The 17472-nt window shown below is 39.6% G+C and overlaps 1 protein-coding gene across 2 annotated transcripts in view; it reads right to left on the bottom strand.

Annotated features, from left to right (window-relative positions):
* Positions 1–17472, bottom strand: part of LOC143039885 (oxidative stress-induced growth inhibitor 2-like) — a 100543-nt gene that overhangs the window by 68080 nt on the left and 14991 nt on the right. The window contains exon 1 of one of the 2 annotated variants that reach the window (XM_076210206.1): positions 11222–11464. The exons of the other annotated variant lie outside the window; for it this stretch is intronic. The gene's annotated coding sequence lies outside the window, so the exon portion shown is untranslated. Of the gene's footprint in view, positions 1–11221; positions 11465–17472 lie in introns of those variants that run through there. 2 annotated transcript variants of the gene reach the window in all.

Consider the following 17472-nt stretch of genomic DNA (forward strand, 5'->3'; position numbering starts at 1 on the left):
GGGATGTTCTATTCCAAGGATGATTCTACAGTCAACCAGTGACCACCAAGAAACACTTGTTGTCTTGGGCCCCTTCAACGTCTTTGCTGGGAACGACAGTATTAACTCTATAAACCAGGAACACCAACAGGTTTCTCCTTCTGAGAAGTCCAAATGCTTAGGGAATGCTGGTTCCTGGTTCCTTAGGCAACAACTATGCCAACGAATTTTGTAAGTACTTGTTGGAGGATCCTACAAAGTTGCAGGATTCACCAGTCATGAGTTCTTTGAACCCGATCATAGACTGGCTGAAACATTTAAGTTGTGAATAAGTCCAGGAAAATCATAAGACGTTCTCCACCATAGGGAAGCTCAGACATCAATGTATACTCATGAGTACAATAGATTCGAAGTGCATAATGTGTATAACAGTGAAGAACTATGGAAGTTGTCGAGGAGAACAGTGGAAGGCACCCATGATCGAGGAGTGGTGTGGCGTCGCGTGAAACACTGGAAAATACATAGATCAGTCGTGCTGTCAATTCCCTCTCAGTGTTTGTACAAAAGACAATACACTGGTGGAAAATAACGAATGTAACACACACAGAACTCATGGTTGGGGCAAGTCGACCATTCCTGCCGACGAAATCTGTTTGGCCGCAAAAAACATGGGAAATGGCGCCGGCGAGTGAGTGAAGGATGCAAACCTCGGAATATTATGCTTCTGACTGATGATATGATGATGATAATGGATTGAGAACGAGCTCTGCTACACAATTCACACGTGAAAGAAAACGAACAGGATCAGGAACCTTGAGGGTAAGTTGGAGGAAGAAGGAAGTGAGATCGAACTGGCAAGTTCTTGGCACTAAAGTGAATAAGAAGGTTTATGGTGAAATCCAAGGGTAGCAGTAGACTACTTGGCGTCCATCATTACCTAAATTACTGCCGTGAGGACGAGGTCATCCTCTGAGGGTTCCGCATCAGGAAAGGAAAAAAAATAAATAAAAGGTTAGGGGGAAGACTGATCATCCACCAAAATACGATTTCAAGGACACAACTTTACCTTTTAAGAAAACGCGGCCACACGTTAAGGAGCAATAAAAAAATTAAAGTGTTTACATGGTTTGAGAGCCAAGAACGGTTTCTGGGCAGATCACAGCTGCGCGTGTAAATTTCCCGGAATTAAATACGAATTCGTATGGTTAACAGATACCTCTGTATATGACGTTTACTGTATATTCAAAATACAGAACGATGTCCCTTTAGACAATCTCTATCTATCAATCTAATGCTTCATTGAAGATTGACGAGGACTTTATTAACGTGTGCATGACCTTACATGCAAATAATAATAATAATAATAATAATAATAATAATAATAATAATAATAATAATAATAATAATAATAATAATAATAATAATAATAATAATAATAATAATAATAATAATAATAATAATAATAATAATAAAAATAATAATGATAATAATAATAATAATAACAATAATGATAAAAAATAATCACTTCTAGCCAAATTAATACGTGGTAGTTACGAAGACGACAATTCGTCCATGGCGATAACGGAAAAAATTGCGATAATCTATAGTAGTGTTCACTCCTTCATAAAGACATGCGTGGAAATGACTCACAAACACGCCGGCGCGCGTGCGTGCGTGCGTGAGTGCACGTAGAATACATCTATGCACGCACACACGAACCCACGCTTACACGCAAACAACAAACTCGTTCTAAATTATTTCACGATAGGTACGTTCCACGGGTATCACACATGTCCAGGACTACAAGTACGCTGAATCAAGTTAACGTTGTTGCCCTTTCCTATTAACTCTTCTCAGGAAGCAGTAAGTTAGCTTTACAAGGACTTCGCTGACGTATAACATCTGGTCCAACAGGAGCGACTTCCAGGCACGTTGTACAAATAAATCGAAAAAGCAGCATTCACATACAAAGTTGTTGCTCAAGTATTCACGACGAGGTAATTAGGATAACGAATGATGTAAACTGTAGAGGGACACAATCAGGAAGTTAACATCTGAGGGAATCTACAAGCAGCGTCTAAGTTCCATGAAAATGGCACACGCGCGCGCGCACGGTTGGTAGAGTCCTTGACTGTCATTACGGCGGTCCGAGTTCGAATACTGCCCAGGGCTGAAATAATTTCAGTATCGCTGCACTTCGAGTCGTTACTCCAACTCTCGTGGGCGGGGAGTTGTGTGTGTGTGTGTGTGTGTGTGTGTGTGTGTGTGTGTGTGTGTGTGTGTGTGTGTGTGTGTGTGTGTGTGTGTGTGTGTGTGTGTGTGCGTGTAAGGTCACAGCATTGCCCATAGATCGGTCACACGAGCTCTGAGCTCTCTTCCGGGAGGGAAATAGCTGTCGATCACGAGTCCAGCACGTGATCCAGACCAAGGTTCAGAGAGAGAGGGGGGGGTCTAGAAATGACTGGTCATGAACAATCACTTCAAGTCAGTTTTCACTAGAGAAAAAGTACAGCATTGGGACGAAGGAAAAGAAGTGCGATCTCCCCCATGAGGGAAATGAGAATAACACAAAAATAAATGAAAGATCAATTAACGAATTTTGACGTTAGGGAATCACACGGCCCAGAAAGAATTGCAAATTGGATACTAAAAAAATGTCGAGAAGAACTAATGGACGAAATATACAACACAATAAGTTGCTCACTCAAAGAAGGAAAAATACCAAAAGACTGGAAAATGCCAACATTGTACCAATATATAAAGGAGGAAACAAGGAAGATCCAACAAATTACAGACCGGTCTCCTTTACAAGCACTGTAGCTAAAATTTGTGAAAAATATCAATAGATGGATAAAGCTGGAAGAAAACAATATATCAAACTCGAGACAATTTGGATTCAGACAGGGAAGATCATGTGCTACAAATTTAATCTGTTTCTACTTAAGACTAATAGATATAATACAAGAAAGGGGTGGATGGGCTGATTGTGCTTTTCTAGACTTACAAAAGTCTTTGACAAAGTACCACGCAAAAATTATAAAAAACAACAACAACTGGAAAACATAGGATGGATACAAGGCAACCTACTAAACTGGATGGAAGATTTCCTGCATGGTAGAAAGATGCGAGTGATACTCAGAGAAAGGTGTTCAGGTTGGAAGGTGATTAGTGGAGTTTCACAGGGATCAGTATTGGCTCCAGTAATGTTCGCTATTTATGTGAATAACATGGATGAAGATGTGGAGTGTTCCATTAGCTTCTTTACAGACGATGATAAATTGTTGAGGAAAGTGAAAACCGAAACGGATTGTGAATCGCTACAGAGACCAGGACGAGGTTTGGAAATGGAGTCAGAAGTGGGAAGTAGATTCCAACATTAAAAAATGTAGCATAATGAAGTTCGGTAAAAGCAAGAAAAGAATATCAGGCCAATATACAATTGGAACAAAGGAAGTGAAGAAAGTGGGATCTGAAAAAGACCTGTGAATAATTATCTCAAATGAATTGTCCCCTGATAAACAAATAAACAAAATTGTCGGAGAATCTTACAACCTGCTAAGATCAATAAAGATGGCTTTTACCTATTTAGACGAAGAAAAGGTTAAAAATATTAGTCACACAAATAAGGCCTAGACTGGAGTATGCTGCGACACCATGGTCACCCAGTACCAAAAAGAATATAAAGAAAATTGAAAGAATCCAGACAGCAAACACGAAAAATTTAGTCTCCTCACAATGCTGGTACCAAACAAAGAAACTTTCATTGTTGATTTTTTTTTTTCATTCCATGTGGTCATGTGAGGACATTACAGTCTGGGTAAATCTCTCGCGTAACTAAGTGTACATCAGGAGTCTGTGTGGATGGCGTCCAGACTAGACGTCCATGAAAAACTTTACGTTTACAAAAATTCGCCAACATCTGCTACTTAAGGTATTTTGTCGTAACTGTCATAAATTTCGCTATAAATAAGTAAATATATAATAAATGTAGTTGTATTATTGCTTATTATGACAAAATGCGTAAAAGTAACACATACTGTTAGAGAATTTTTGTAAAACCCTTCTACGCAAACGCAGATTTCTGATATGACAACAATAAACTAATATACAAACTATATATGCAGTATGTGCCTATGAGGATGAAGGCGGAGGAAGTACACGTGGAAAGAGTAAGGTAATTTTAATGTTTGACGTTTGGACACAACAGGGGCCTTATATACCTACAGTGGGTCACTTCATGGGGCGACTGGAAAACCTTACTACCTGACTTTGATATTTCCTCTCTTCCTCCACCATTCGACATGTTGGGCGAAAAAGATATTGACAAATGAGAATGAAAGTGGAGGAAGTATACGAGGAATAGTACGGGAATTTTAATGCTTGACGTTTCGACCCTTAGGGTCTTGATCACAAAGCTAACAATTTGGACACAACAGGGGCCTTATATACCCACTGCAATAAAGATATGCGATTTGTGACTGTACCAAATTCCAATGTAAGTTCACACCTTGACTCGTTCCTCTTAAAAGCAGGCATAAGGGTAGCTAGGGCGTCAGGCAGCACATTAGGACATTTGGTCCGTTTACATTACACTAATAATATAAATGAAAGTACCATTATTTATAAAATACCAGATAAAAGCTGCCCCTCATCATACTATGGAGAAACAGGTAGGGGCTCAATGAACATAAGAATGATGTAAGAACACACAGAATGTCCAACTCAATAGTGGTTCATACGAGTATTGACAAAAATAATCACCTTCCAGACTGGGATAATGCCGTTGTATGAAATAACGGATCCAGTAAAAGATTGAGAAAGACAATAGAAGCAGCTTTTATAATTGTTAGCAATAATATCAACCATAGAGAAGGATTTGTATGTTTAACAAAAGCCACAAGTTCCATAATTACCAATGAAATTAAAGACCACACGGAATGTCAAAGTCAGGTAGCAAGGGTTCCCAGTCGCCCAATGAGGTGACCCACTGAAGGTATGTAAGGCCCCTCTTGTGTCCAAGTTGTCAGCTTTGTGATCGACCCTAAAGGTCGAAACGTCAAGCATTAAAATTCTCCTACTACTTCCTCGTATACTTCCTCCACCTTCATTCTCATTTATCAATATATTTTTCGCTTAGTCTGTGCCTATATAGCATATACAATAATTTGTGTCCATGTGTCCACGCAATGTCTTGACATAATATGAGCATTAAAAGTGTGTGTGCGTATGTGTGTGTGTGTGTGTGTGTGTGTGTGAGAGAGAGAGAGAGAGAGAGAGTAACGTACGTCGCAGTAACCTTTGCCGTCAGCCCACCAGCGTTTCTATCCTAATGGAAAACAATGCGTCGTAGTAGGAGGGCAGAGGCCGCATAAATGAGATTTGCTTCCCCTGAGCACTTGATCGTGTTTTGTTTGGATTTAATATACATTTGCCTGAATAAATGTATGGAACTACGTTACCAAACAAAAAATATAGTGTTGATATGATCCAAAATATATTATAGCATAAACAACACTGAATCCTTCATGCTTCAAAATGGATGTTGAAATAAGTACTATAACTTTGAAAAAGTAGCCTCAGCCACTCAGGGCTGGGAAGGATACAGAATTTTAGTATAAGGCCGATGCTGAGAATCTTGGCGTAACCCAAATATTCAGATCACTGTAATCATACATGTCACCTGAGCAAAAGTGTAGTTCCAACACTTCATATAAGTAAATCCAAAGACATCAAAAGTAATCTGGATAGGCTGGCCACTCCCTTCCCCAACAGAAATGCATGAGGTACTGGTACAGAATGGCCGCGTCTTCAGATCCAAGGACACGTAGCACAGTATATCATTATCAAAGCCCCAAGGCACTGTTATCGATACATCATCATGATGTCGGCAAGTACAAAGAACCCTTGCCTTGACTGGAGTAATAAAGAATACGGCTTCCATGAAGCAATACCGCATTACTAACACTCCCCAACAATGTTTAACAGTTACAAAGGATTACAAAGGCGGAGCATGCCGACATGATCCATATCTAGGTCGGATGCGAAAAAAATATATAATAAAACAATAAATAACAACTATAATAATGTAAATAATAAATAAATAAAATACATAAATAAATGCATAGGTATAGTTAAATAAAAAACAAACAGGTAAATAGTAAATAATAATAAATTGACATATAACTAATAATAAATGAAAATCAGACAGACAAATGATAACAAAACAAAAAACAAATAATATAAGATAAATTATAATCATTACAGCATCTTACTTAGGTATTTATCTAAATGATTCTTAAAGCTTCGAACTGAACTACATTGCACTACCTGTGCAGGAAGTTTATTCCATTCATTAACTACACGGTTGGCAAAGTTGTTTCTACCTACTTCCAAATTGAATCTATTTCCGGACAGTTTGAGACCATTGTTTCTAGTCTGATTCTCATTCAATGTGAAAATTTTGTCACTTTTTTCCAGTCTGTCAATGTCTTTCATGAGATTCGGTGACCATACGGAAACAGCATATTCCAAATGTGGACGCACTAACGATTTATATAGCTTGTTAATGAGTGATGGACTTTTGAAATCAAAAGATCGCGCAATCAGTCCCAGAATCTTATTTGCTTTCTCAGAGGCTGAAATACACTGCTTGGATGATTTGAGGTCGTTACTGATAATTACGCCGAGATCTTTTTCACTATCCACTTTTGTTAACGAATTTCCAAATATCTTGTAATCGTACTTACTGTTATTTTTACCTATGTGCATTACCTTGCATTTACTTGTGTTAAATTTCATTAGCCACTTTTCAGACCATTGCTGTAATTGATCTAAATCTTCTTGAATATCTAATTGGTTTGAGTGATCATTTGCCACTCCGCACAGTTTTGTATCATCAGAAAATTTGGAAACAGTAGATTTTAGTCCATGGTCTATATCATTTATATATACTATGAATAGAAGTGGCCCAAGAACGGAACCCTGAGGAACTCCACTTGCAACACTTTTCCATCCAGAAGTTTTTCCATTTAAAACAACTCTGTTTTCGACCATTCAACCAATTACTAGTCCAACCTAATAGGCTACCACTTATTCCATGCAAAGCTAATTTAGTAAGTAGTCTTTCGTGTGGGACGGTATCAAAAGCTTTTGCAAAGTCTAGATATATTAAATCTATATTGTTTCTTTTGTCATAATTCGAGATAACTGTGTTGTAGAATTCGATTAAGTTAGTCACGCAAGAACGTTTCCGTCTGAAACCATGCTGGCTATCATTTATCAAACGGTTACTTTCTAAATGATGTTCGATAGCATCACTATTCAAACAATTCTGGTATTTACAAAATGTAAAAGTTAAGGAACTCGTGTACTGGCCAAATGGATACATATCCCTTTAAACCTCTCATTTAGTTTTAAACTAGGCATCCTTTTTCAACTTAAAGGAATCCCTATTTAGTAGTTAAAAAGCTATCTCGGCTGAACTGTCTTGACTGAATTAACCTTTTACTGACCAAAAAGTATAAATTCGTCCCAGACACTAAATAAAAGCTACACATGTTCATGAAGCACTTTTAATGAGATACTTCCGCAAAATAAATAAACAGAAATATAGATATGGAATTATAAGTCTTTTTTAAGTATATTGGCCTCAGCAATTATACCGAAAGTCAACTCTTTTGGGGCACCGAGCAACACTGTGCGTGCTAAGCTGCTGAGATTAAGCGACGCTGCACAACAATGTATGCATCAAACAAGACCTCAAAATGTATGTATCACTGTGGCAAGGCGGCGAAGGATATGAACAAACCGAAGTATAGCAGAACAATATAGGCATCCTTTAGCCAAACCATCAATCATCATCAACTGGGAACATATGTCAGGGGGAACGTTGGTTGACTCGAACGCCGTAGCCAGTCCCCTCTGCGGTCTCTCCGCTCTACGAGCAAGCTTCCCACTCCAAACAACTCTCAACATACAGCTGTAGATCTAGACCAAAATCACCTGAAACAACTAAAATTATCGAAATTCTTTAAACTAAACCTATTGAAATTTTTTATGCAAATTATATAAAGCAGGTCAGCCTTTGACAGCCCTGAACTGGTTTCGGCACAAGTAGCTGAGGTCCAGAAAAATAAAGACCAAATGGTCGTGTTCCGAGACCTAGACCGTCAATGGTCTCAAACTGTCCGGAAATAGATTTAATTTGAAAGTGGGTAGAAACAACTTTGCCAACCGTGTAGTTAATGAATGGAATAAACTTCCTGCAGAGGCAGTGCAATGTAGTTTAGTTCGAAGCTTTAAGAATCGTTTAGATAAACACCTAAGCAAGATGCTGTAATGACTATCATTTATCTTATATTATTTGTTTATTTGTTTTGTTATCATTTGTCTGTTTATTATTTGCTTGATTCTCATTTATCATTAGTTATATATCAATTTATTATTAGTTATATGTCAATGTATTATTTACTATTTATCTGTTTATTATTTAACTATACCTATGCATATATTCATGTATTTTATTTATTATTTACATTATTAAATTTTTTATTTATTAATTTATTTATTTACCATTATTATGATTTTTCGCATCCGACCTAGATATGGACCAAAAGGTCTCCAGCCGGCATGCTCCGCCTTTGTAATGTACTTAATGGCATGCAACGGGAAACCACACCAGCAGTCTTCTCGGCGCTAAGCCCTGTAGAGTAAATACAATGGGATAAAAAAAAAAAAAATTAAACATTTAATTTCCTTGTGAACTATTATAGTTGATGAAGACTAAAACTACCGGGGTCACAATCGATAAATTCGGGAGTTTATTCAACCCATCCATTGGATGAACAGCGAAATCGAGAATCTAATTTCAGTTCAAGGAACCAACCGTAACACACACACGCACTAAAAGAATGTATAGATGAACTTATGAACAAAATATATAAGATAATAGATTGCTCACTCAAAGAAGGAAATGTACCACAAGATTGGAAAAATGCAAATATTGTACAAATATATAAAGGGGGAGATAAGGAAGACCCAACAAACTATAGACCGGTCTCCCTTACAAGCACAATAGCTAAAATATGTGAAAAAATATCAAAAGTAGATGAATCAAACATCGGGAAGAAAATAATATACTGAATCCAAAACAATTTGACTTAAGACAAGGAAGATCATGTGCCACCAACTTGATTTGTTTTTACTAGATGCTAATAGACATAATGCAAGAAAGGGACGAATGGGCTGATTGTGCTTTCCTAGATTTACGAAAGGCATCTGATAAAGTACCACACAAAAAGATACGAAGAAAACTCGAAATAACAGGTGTACAAGGAAAATTATTTAAATGGATAAAGATTTCTTGAACGGGAGAAAAATGGGGGTGGTACTTAGAGACAAAACCTCAACCTGGGAAAAAATTATAAGTGGAGTCCCACAAGGTTCTGTATTAGCTCCAATAATGTTTGCCACATATATAAATAAACATGGATGAAGGTGTAGAATGTTATATGACCTTCTTTGCAGATGACGCAAAACTACTTAAGAAAGTACAGAAAAAGACTGTGAATCACTACAGAGAGACCTGGACAAAGTCTGGGAACGGAGCCAAAAGTGGGAAGCAGACTTCAACATCAAGAAATGTAGTATAATGTAGTTTGGAAAAAGTAAAAATAGAGTATCAGGGGAATATAAAATTGGTACAAAGGAAGTAAAAAAAAAGTTAGCTCGGAAAAGGACCTAGGAGTAATTATTAGCAAAAACAAGACACCAGAAAAACATATTAACAAAATTGTCTGAAAAACCTACAATTTACTCAAATCAATACAGGTGGCCTTTAACTACTTGGATGAGGTAATGGTAAAGAAAATATTAGTCACACTGATAAGACCAAGATTGGAGTACGCTGCGACACTATGAACACTCAGCACAAAAAAAGAATCCAAAGAGCAATGATAAAGATGGCACCAACACTTTCAAAATTGACATACGAATAAAGATTGTCTAAACTGGAACTACCAACCCTGGAACAAAGAAGAGAAAGATGAGATCTACTGGCCATTTACAGAATCATGAAAGGCATGGAAGTCCTTGACAGGGAATATTTATTAAAGTGGGACAAAAGGAAAACAAGAGGACACGAAAAGAAACTCAAACAGGATAGTTATAGAAGAGATCTAAAAATAAAATAGCTTCCCACACAGAGTGGTGGACGTCTGGAACAAATTGGACGAAATAATAGTATGTGCAGAAACCATACAAGAATTTAAGAACTAGATGCTGAAAGAAACAAACACGGGTCACCACGAGCATTGCTCCTTTCCCGTGAAATACAACTAGGTAAACACACACACACACACACATACACACACACACATATATTAAGTATCAGTTAACTTTATCAATTCATTATCATCAATTGGGGGCGTCATACGCCAGGAAGCGCTTTGTTTTACTCACACGCCACCTTCCATGCAGACAGCCACCCTTCCTTCCTCCCTTCCTTCTTTCTTTCCCACTCCTCCAGTTCTCGACAGGTTCAATCAACTTGCCCCTTGAGCCATGAACTCCCAATATTAATTCTAGTATCTGGTATTGGTTAACATTTCTTCGTTTTATTTTCCAAGCTTACATTTCGTATTCAGTTCGAGTATTCTGACTGGGCTATCTCGATGTTTGAGCCCAAGGGTTTGATCCCAAATGGCTGCCTATGACTACCATCTGTTCCAGATATCCAGCCACTCGTCCGTAATGACCCCGACTCTTGCACCGTTCTGGCCTATTACCCGCATGACCAGTGGCGGCGCCAGGGGGGGGGGGGGCTTTAGCCCCCCCAAAAAAGTGGCCAGCCCCCCCAACTGAAATGAGCAAATTGAAAATTTAAAACACTCATTGAAATAATTTTATTAAGTGGAATTTTTAATTGCCAGGGCTAAAGATTTGTCAGCCATCAGTGCTAGCCCAACCATTAACCCCCTCCCCTTCTGAAATGAGGATAATATATGTGTATTATCATATTACTATTAGCCCCCCAAAAAATTTGCTCAGCCCCCCTTAGCCTCCCCAACTAAAAATTCCTGGCGCCGCCGCTGCGCATGACATCATATTTTGATATGTTTAGCCTAAAATAATTGCAGTACACCATCTAAGCTTAGAGCCCCATTACACTGTTCATTACACAGCAAGAGAAGAAAATTACCGCCACCAGAAAAAAAAAAATCAACAAAAATTTTGTTATAATAACCCAGAAAAGTGGAAGTGGACAATCTGGCCTGATTGCAGGGCGTGTCTAGTGGAACAAGGGCAGCTGTCTGCTACTAGGGAGCTGGGTGACGCATCAGCTCTAGATCCAGACGGGGGTACACAGCGAGATAGCGACGTGCAGACGGGCGTGGAGAGCGCCAGATGCAGATGCGCGGGTTTAGTAGCTCTGCGCACATGGCCGGCGGCCCTGCGCTCTCACGTGTTGATAGCCAGCTCCAGATTCCTCTCCTCACGTAACTCACCCCAAAGAACTAGGACACCATAGAACAATACCTATAAGGGGAGTTTCCTGTTGTTGTTGTTTTTTTTCAAGAATGTGTACATACATACACGGGCAGAGAATGACTGGGTGGTTCTCCCAGCTAAATAAAATCGCCTAGCGACAGTCTAGAGAAATGTGTAAGAACGATCGTTGCCGTCTACGAGTAACTGACATATCTTCAGTTTTAAGATACAATGATCACGATTCGCTCGTGAGTCTGACAACGTGATTAACCTGCTACATATATCTAAATGTATAGTTACTATTTGTCAGGAAAATAACTAGGATACGTGTTCGCTACCAAATCATCTCTAGCGATTAGGAAAAAAAAGAGAATCTGCCGACGGGGCGGGGTGGTGCCAGACTGCGGCAGACATACAAGTGAGCTGTAAAGCTAGCTGCTCGGGAGGGGACCCCATAGAGGCTAGGTAGCGTGAGGGCGGGTGGTGGTGGGGAGGAGGGAGGCTTCGAGAGGGCGCGCGCGCGCTCCTCTGGGTGGAGGCGTCGGTTGGGTTGCAGGGCCAACGCGACTTGTGGCCCCTGCGGACCCTCCAAGTGTGGACCACTGGTCCACACTTGGCCACGTGTTCTCGCTTTATAGTCGCTAAGAAGGGCGAAGGGGCGTTTTTTTATACTGATAAATTGTATATTAATTCCAGAGGACGACAGACGATACCAATCAGCACGAGCCGAAGCCAAGATCAGAACCCAAGGACGGGGGAATTATCTGCCGAAAAAAAAAATGCAGTGAAAAGTTCAACGCTGTACTTATTGTCTATTTTTCTGTTGCCCTCGTGATTTTCACAGGAATGATTCCCCTCCCACGCTGACAGGCATTATATATCTATAACATGGCACATTGCTTCTGGATATTATAACGAAAATGTCACTCAGACAGCTCGCATCACAGGCTACAATGACGTCATAAAATCACCTGGGCTGGTTTGTCCTGACGCGCGCTCCAGCCGGCAGCACCAAGATCCCATATTACATATTAGGCTTCTTAACGCACACTCGTCATTGTCAAGGTCTATTGAGAGGGGCGTAGTGGTGGAATCCCATTCGAATGTCATGGAAAGTCTGAGTCAGGCTCGGCTGGGGTTCTGAGTGAGGCCAAAGCCAAGGTTCAAACCCCGAGGGTGGGGAACGGAAGGTCAAGTAGGCGAGTCGGGGGTTCCCCCACCGTTTGGCCACTGGGCCATCCGGTGAACCCGAACATGGATTAAATGTGTAAATATGGTGTATGGAGGAGGCGGAGTCCACCATAAAAACCTTGCACAAATCCCTTCAATGTGATTACAAATTAAATTTGCTTTACCGATTTTGTTGACCCGAGGGTAGGCATCCAGATTGGTTCCAAAATATTAGTCTGGTCGGCTACATACTGTAATCCCAAATTTGTTTCGGCTAAACGTTGGTGAATTTACTTAGTTGAGGCAAAACAGCCTTCAATTTGGCGGGCTCACCATTGCAATTTGGTAACATGTATTATGTATTATGTTTCCGCTATGGAAAGCTATAGAAAATTCACTCTATAGTGAGTTCTCGTCAGTCAAAGCCTGTCTCAACACCGGGGTCCATCAAGCCCTTACAATTAACCGCCCTTAGCAAGAACAATACTGAAGGTTGCAATAAGAAGTATAAGCTACATACGAATAATGCAACTCAAAAATCCTGCCCTTTCTTTTGCGAATCTACAATCTAGGCCAGAGCCAAAACTAAGCTATTTCTTAACGAACCTGTTTCAAAGTGTTTTATAACATAGCGAATCCTTATAAGAGGTAGCCAAGTCACGCAAGCATTCTCATCCACCACCCTTTCTTCCCTCTCTTCTTAGCTCCTCGTGGATGAAGGGTCATTCATATCTCCTACCCACTGCCCGGGTCAAGAGCAATGCTGCAAATACATCCACAGCAATACCGCTTCATTCACACGATGACACTACCCTCCCCCCTTCCCTCATGCGAAAAAAAATAAAGGAGAGAAATACCTTCGGGCTGTGTTAATATATCATCTATACATAAACCATCCTCCACTCACACTTATCCCCTGCCTACTCCCTCCCCTGCTCAACAGACATTCCCCTCTTGCTCAGAGTCCTTTTCACCGCATCCATCCACCTTATTTGTGGCCGTACCCTCAATTTCACCCCAACTCGACTTTCCGCTCTTCTTGCTAATATTTCTTCATTCACTCTTTCCATGTATCTAAAACCATCCCAATAACCTTTCCTTAGCCCCATCTACCACTTCCCTTTCCACCCCCGCTCTCACCTCCTCATTTCTCATCCTATCCATCCTTGTAACCCTCACCATATTTCTAGGACTCTTCATCTCAAACATATTTAAACTTAACCCTTTTTGTCTTAAATTCCGAGTCCTCGCTCCGTACAGTGCTGTACGCACAATCACCCTTTATATATTCTCTTGGAATCCATTCCTAGGTATCTATTTCTTGTGGCACATTTACTTTCTTCATTCTACATCAATCCCCATTCCTACATTTGTGTTGGGTGGCTGCTACATATGAACCTACCTAAATACTTTACACTATTCACTTCCTCTGCCCTCACTCCTCAAGACTTAGTTCCAACTTGCTGCAACCCTCTCCTCTTGTACATCTCATCACCTTGCTTTTACCCACATTTACTTTCAACTTTCTCCTATCACACGCCCTCCTAAACTCCGTCACTTACTGCCTTAAATCTTCCTCTGACCCCGCCACAAGCGCACCCTTTTCCCTCTTCCTCTACTTATCACACAGTTTCTGCGTCTTTCTTTAAAAATTAACGGGTGGTGTCAAGTATTATGGGGGAGGATTTTCACATTGTAATAATCAGTGAATTAGTCAGCAAACAACAACTGGAAAGCACCTTACTTCTCTCCACTATTTCTCTCTAACCATCTATAACCCTCTGCACATCATATCACTCGCATTCATCTCCTGTACCACCTCATCCTGAACAGACATGGTGACATAATACAGCCTTGACGCAGCCCCACGTTCACTTAAAACCAGCTTTCACTTAAAACCAGCTTTCTACTTTTCTCGTAAAAACTCGACTGTCCTTAACAGCATTCATCCAACCCCATATATCTGTAATACCACAATGCCTTCCTGTCTACCCTGTTATATATATATGGATATATTTATATATATATATATAAATATATATATATATATATATATCCATTGAATAACAAGGAAAAAAAGATCATCCGCAAGTTTTAGCGATCAGCTACATAGATCGTCAGAACGTCAGCGGCTGTCCAATTTGGCAGGGGTTGTATCGGGGAGAGGGTTGCTCCGGGAATATTATTATCATTGTGCTTTTTCAAAATAATAATAACAATAATGATGATAATATTCTTGGAGCTGTCTTCTCTCCGATACAATTTTTGTTGGGTTGGATGGCCTTTGACGTTCTGCCTTTTCCTTTTATGCCTTTTCCTTTTTGGCTACCTCCCTTGTAAGGAGGAAAAAGCCTTGGTATATGTATGTATGTATGTTATTATTATTATTATTATTATTATATTATCATTATTATTATTTTTATTATTATCATTACTATTATTATTATTATTATTATTATCACTATTATTATCTTTATTATTATCATTACTATTATTATTATCATCATTATTATTATTATTATTATTACTATTATTACGCACACACGCACACACACACACACACACTCCAAAAATGGATTTTAGAATTGTCATTGTGACACTGCTTCTGACCCAGGGCAGTGGATAGGGTGCAGGGATGACCCGTCATCTAGGCGGTGCTAAGATGGGAGGGAGGGTGGAGGGGTGTGGAGTGTTTTCGGGGATGAAATGGGTGGGAATGTTTTTGTGCCTTGTCCTTTTTGGCTACCCCCCTGGTAAGGGGAAAAAAGCCTTGGTATATGTATGTATGCATTGTGTGAGTCAGTGATATTGCAACATCGTACCGAGAATGTCTGGTGTAACACATGAAGGGCGTTGACTGAGGATGACTGAGGTTAGGTTGTTTATTTTTTTGTTATCCTTTGTCTGTTTGTTTATCATCATTTGTTAGATTTTAATTTATAATTCTTATCTGTCAATTTGTTATTATTTGTTATTTTCCTGTTTGCTCATCATTTATTGATTTCATTTATCATTATTTATATTATTATAATTCATATTCATTTGTTTATCATTACTATGTTTTTTTTTCGCATCCGACCTAGTTATGGACCAAAAGGTCTCCTGTCGGCATGCTTCTCCTTTGTAATCCTTTGCACCCTCTCTCTACCTTTCCTAAACGCACACTGATCCTCACCGATTATTCCTTCTATTCTTCTCCAAATCATCTCAAAAACCCTTTTCCTTTGTAAAGTGAAACTATACAAGCACTCCTCCAGTCTTCTGGCACCCTTCCCTTAGACACACTAGGCAATTAACTATAAATGTACCTCCCTTTTTCACACTTCACATGACACTCATCCAACCCAGGTGCCTTACCAGCTCTTATAATTTTCAAAGCTACTTGTACCTCATCTTTTCCAACCGGATATATCTCTTCCATCACAACCATTTTCTTAGTGTCTCCCACTGCCACCAACAATCCCTCCCTCACCTCATCGACATTCAACAACTCTCTAAAATACTCTGCCCATTTTCCCTTACCGCCTTCACTTCCATTAACATCTCTCCATCTGCACCTTTTACCTTCTCCTCTGTGTCTACCTCACCCCCTCACTCTCCTTCCTTCCCAAACATATTTTTGTAAAAAGTCATACTCCAACCCTATCTTGCATCTGCTCTCCTTTTTGCCTCCTCTTACGTTTTGCTTCTCTCTTTTCTCGTATCTCTCTTATGCCTTACCTGACCCTTACCGTCGTGCCATATCCTCTTGGAATTCGGCAACCATGGAGCGCCACCGTTCACGGTCCCTCCCTAGTTACTTGTAACATCTGTGCTGGTTTGAGTTGTTTTCCCGTCGCCCTCATCAGCCCGTCCATATATTTCTCCCTCTGCTTTCCTATTGCTCTCCTTCCTTCCACCATTCCCGTCATCACCACCTCTTCCAACCCTTCTCTCCGCATTATATGTCCTAAGAATCGCAACTGTCTTTTCCTTATTGTTGTCATCAATTCCCTATGTCTCCATTTCTCTCAATACTTCTTCATTTGTTTTCTTCGCTGTCCATGGTACTCTTAATACTCGTCTCCATATCCACATTTCTGCTGCTTCTTATGCCTACCGAGTCCTAATCTGCCACCAATCCACGTTTGTTCGCTTCTTCTCTTCTAATAACATCTTCACATCATCATCCCACCACTCACTATCCCTCCTTATATCCTCTCCCATCCTCTTCATCCCATATGCAACTTTTGCACACAAACCTTGTCATTTTCTTTATGCAACTTTTGCACACAAACCTTGTCATTTTCTTCTTGACACAATCCCATTCCTCTTCTGACCCTACTTCTACTCTATCCTATCCCTCACTACTTCCCACACTCTCTAAGCTTCTCCTGACCAGTACTCCATCTCCTTTTTCTTCTCATTCAATTTTTTCTCTAAGTACCTCTCTACCTTCCACCCTTTTCCCTCTTCCTCTACATATCACACAGTTTCTGTGTCTTTCTTTAAAAATTAACGGGTGGTGTCAAGTATTATGGGGGAGGATTTTCACCATGTAATAATCAGTGAATTAGTCGAACGAACGACGTCAATAAATTGAATGAATGGCATGAATGGCTTGGTTTGTTTAATTCTTGGTGGAAATTATTCAAACGAGATTTTTTGAACATGAAATAACAATTGGTAGCACTTATAAATGCATAGTATGTAAACTATTTTCGTTACTTATATATTAATTCTGTATTTATTTTTCTATTCAGCAGTTCAATTATAAATATCAAAATAATAATTCAAATAATGCCATTGTAGACTTTTCGAGAATGTGCATGACGTCACCGTGATTAGAAATAAACG

Source organism: Oratosquilla oratoria, chromosome 27 (genome assembly GCF_046742065.1).
Source record: "Oratosquilla oratoria isolate Oo_2021 chromosome 27, ASM4674206v1, whole genome shotgun sequence".
NCBI classification, from domain to species: domain Eukaryota; kingdom Metazoa; phylum Arthropoda; class Malacostraca; order Stomatopoda; family Squillidae; genus Oratosquilla; species Oratosquilla oratoria.